This window comes from Suncus etruscus, chromosome 4, assembly GCF_024139225.1.
Source record: "Suncus etruscus isolate mSunEtr1 chromosome 4, mSunEtr1.pri.cur, whole genome shotgun sequence".
Taxonomy (NCBI): Eukaryota; Metazoa; Chordata; class Mammalia; order Eulipotyphla; family Soricidae; genus Suncus; species Suncus etruscus.
The window spans coordinates 55,212,808-55,216,910 of record NC_064851.1 but is presented as its reverse complement, the minus strand read 5'-3'; the positions used below and the strand labels follow the sequence as shown (position 1 = coordinate 55,216,910).

Here is a 4,103-nt window from a genome sequence, read left to right as displayed (position 1 = left end):
ATTCGTCGATGAAGATGGCAAGTAGAGTCAAAAATCGAAATAAAGGCCTTCACCTGAAGTCAAATCATGTTCCTTGCTTCTATCTGGTTGCTTTAATTAGCTTTTTTAATGCATTTCCTCACTTGAAAACAGAAACAATAATGTATCTAAGAGTTGTGAAAACGTGTTGGCTATAACTGGAAAAAACTGGCACTTATCAAAGAATCTAGCTCAAAAATATACTTCAAAAATAGTGTTACTTTTATAAAGAAGTATTTCCTTAGCAGCATTATTCCAAGCAGTCATCATGCATTTTTAACAATTCGCAAGTGCTAGCTACACACTTATGAGAATTCCATAATAAACAAAAACACCTGATAGGTATTTATTTAATTCCAAACATAAGAATAGTAAATGGTTTCAACTTTTTCAAGTACTGTCTATAATGTTGTAATAACTTTTGTAAAGAAGTGATACTTAAATTTGAAGGAGATAATTAGATGAAGAAAGAAGAAAAAAAATAATATTCCAGGCCAAGGGTTAAGGAGTTGCTCCCCATTTCTCTAGAAAATTACATGCCCTTAAAGATACTGGCTATTTACAGAACAGAATAACAACATAATTAGTACAAAAAAATACAGTTAAATGAGAAAATACATGTATATGTAAATAATAGACATCAAAAGCTGTTTTTTTTTATTTTTTGTACTTATATAAAGAAAAAAATACCTGCAAGGATCCAACTTTGGCTCTAGCCAACCAATCAAATGTGAATAGTCTTAGATGCAGTATATTAGAAAGATGGTGTCCCGGGCCCGGAGAGATAGCACAGCCGCGTTTGCCTTGCAAGCAGCCGATCCAGGACCAAAGGTGGTTGGTTCAAATCCCGGTGTCCCATATGGTCCCCCGTGCCTGCCAGGAGCTATTTCTGAGCAGACAGCCAGGAGTAACCCCTGAGCACTGCCGGGAGAAACTTGGGGGAGGGATTAAAGAGGAGGGAAATAAAAAAGGAAATACAAGAGGAGAGACTGTACAGTGAGTAGTGGAATTCCCTTGTATATGGCCAAGCCAAGTAACATTGCCAGCGCCTCATATAGTCCCCTAAGCCAGGAATAAACCCTGAGCAACATCAGATTTTCCCCAAAAAAATGGGCCACAAGTATGTGAATACGAGGGTGATAAATTCCCTCCTGATTGGTTCCCTGAGCCATTGTGTCTGCAAATCTAAACAAAGATTTCTGATCATTTGTTCTACTGTCTTTATCTCAGGCTTTGGGGAACAGAGAAAACAAGAATGGGGGGGGGGTAAAAATTAAAAATAAATCTTCTATAATCAGAAGGTATCACTGTACTTTAATTTGGGAAAATATCCTAATTTCTTTTGGGACTAATTAAGAACAAAGATATGTAACCATAACAATAATAATGATTATAGGTGGATCTTCATTTCTATCATTTAAAATTTTTTAATTTATTATGATTTGCAATAATTGTCACTTGAGTAAATTTAAAATAAAAGTTGGAGTCCCAGCTGCAAGTAAAGGAGGTGACTTGTATGCAAAGACCTGGCTTCCATCCCCAGGAAATTTCACTACACCACCACACACAAGCAAATATGAAAATGATGACTGAATTTCTGAAGTAGATATATAGGAGAAATAAACATAGAAATAGATTACTCTAAAGGCATAGAGTTTGTGATAATGCCAGAACAGAGAACTACAGAAATGTTTATAAACAACATAGTATTTGAAATAAACCCCCTAAATCCATCTTCTTTCCAGAATAAATTAATAGTGCTACCTTCATACCTAAAAGATATATGCTTTTGATCCGGTGGCAGTCTATGAAAAACTTATGTGAAGTGGGAACAAGAGAGGCAGTTGCCCAGAGAAGGAAAACTGCTACTTTGTCTCTCTTTTCATCTCTGGTCATCTAGAAATGGCTGTGGAGATCTAAGACTGTGAGCCTTACTCAGACAAGGAAAACAAAGTCTGTCCTAGACCTTGCCCAGGCTTTTCAGATCTGTTTCCTTCCCCACAGTAAAGAATTTCAGGACTAATGAAGTATAAAATTTTTATTTGGAGATAATAAGGAAGGAGGATAAGAATGAGAGAGTAAAGTTCTCAGGTGAGAGCATAGGAATCTTCAAAAGCAGAGAGAGCTCCAGTAAGCATTGCCAGAAAGTATGAAAATTCACATATCAAGAGGGGAGATGTATACTTACCTGGCAGGGGCAGTTCCATGATCACGAGGTGGTTTTCCTGGGCAAGGCTTAGCCCATTATATTTCGGGCATGCTGATCTCTGCGATTCCCCAAATGTGGGAAATTCGACTGCAAAATTTGTCATAGTGGGGGATTTCGTATGCACTTTCCCCTCATGTAAAAAACTAAAAAATACAAGAGGGAGATGCAGACAAAATGTGCAGGCATACACCCTATACTGGCTGGCAACATACATGTGTGCAATTTCTCCAATGGCAGAAAGCCACAGTACACATCTCAGAGTGAAAGTATGAAAGTGCATGTCTCAAGAAAACAGATTCTGGTGACATGTGCTCAGGCACTATGTACCCAGAGAACACATAAGTACATGGGCCAAGGGAGCACATGTGTGGACCTCATTTGTTCTAAATTGACTTTCATAGATTTCTCTACCTTTCCCACACGGGCCTTCTATACTGGGAAGAGACCTTTTGTTAGGGTGGTTTTCAGGGCTAAGTGTTGAGGATATTGGTGTTCTTGATATTCCTTTCCAGGCCTTCGTTCCTGCTGAAGCTTAAGGAGTCCAATCTGGGAAGGGAAAGGATAAGAAATCCTGAAGTGGCACCAGGTAAATGTCTTATATTAAAAGGGGTAGCTCCTTCAAATTCTATATCTTGATTTTATTGCATTCCAAGAATTCATTGTCATGGAGTCCCTTCCCTATCTTCCTACCTGTTTCACTTTCATTCAAAATGTGTAGAGGTAAGAATCCCCCAACTATCACTATTTCAAGTGGTGACAAAATAAAAATATTTAAAAATATATTGTTCAAAAGGATCAGAACCCAAATTAGATCTGGTTCTGTAATGTTTACTGTAATAAATGAAGAGTCCAGCTGCCCTAGAGATGACTGAAATTTTATTGGTTACCCTATTCTCTTCCACTCAAGATCATTTTTCATAGGACACTTAGAGATAGATTTTCTGAAAATCACTTTGCCTTTAGGAGAAAAAGCACTGAGACCTCTTCCTGAAGCACAGAAATTGCAGAAGATTCTGAAATTACTCACGTTGGTTCTAATTGTGTGAGGAGTCATGATCATTGCCAGAGGCCAACTGAGTCAGGCAGCACTGAAAGGGGCTTTAGGATTTCTCACACAAAAGGGTGGGAGCAAGGAATGCACAAAGACTTAGAGACCAGACACTCTCAAGAGCTGTCAGAACTAAGTCCAGTTTATTTGGAATTCTGCTTCATATTTAGGCAAAAAAAATTATCAATAGTAGGAACGTGGGTAGGTCAAGCATGACATGTCTTTTAGCCACAGGGTTAAACATTATGCATCACCACAATCATTAGACAACCACCTACATATTATATGTATTTTATAAATTCTTTGTACTACTATCATCAGTTTTATTTATCCTAAACAGAAATCAAGAAAAATACTTATTCTTTCCTCTTGGATATCAATTTTACTAGTAAACTATTAATCAACAAAATACCAGCCCATTGTCTATTAATGCTAAACTAAGGAACTATTGTAAAAGGGAGCAGATGTAATTCTTAAAAGACCAAATTTTCTGGTAACCTACATGTGACCAAGTAACCGACCAAAAATATTGTAGATTCTACCAGCTTTGGAAAGGCAGCTTAAGGTAAGTAGGGTATGCTCCAGCAAGTCTTGTTTAACTGCAAGGGGGTAAAGGCACACAGTTTTTTTTTTAATCTACTTGGCATTGCCAATTTTCATTATGCATTAATGTTTAATAAGCTCATTGCTGCTATCCTGCCAAGAGCTCACCTAGAGCACAACTGGTCTTTTCTCAGAAGAGTCTGCTAGGACTGCACTCCCCCTTCCTAGGGCGGTCTAGGCCTGCACCACAGATTTAGTCATCATGTCTGTAGACCAGGGGCTATG

The 4,103-nt window shown here is 37.9% G+C and overlaps 1 non-coding gene across 1 annotated transcript; it reads left to right on the top strand.

The window, feature by feature from the left end:
• The first annotated feature begins 2,198 nt into the window (after window positions 1-2,198).
• On the top strand, window positions 2,199-2,360 carry LOC126008091 (U1 spliceosomal RNA). Its single transcript, XR_007495501.1, has one exon. It is a non-coding gene; the product is annotated as a U1 spliceosomal RNA (small nuclear RNA).
• Window positions 2,361-4,103: the final 1,743 nt, after the last annotated feature.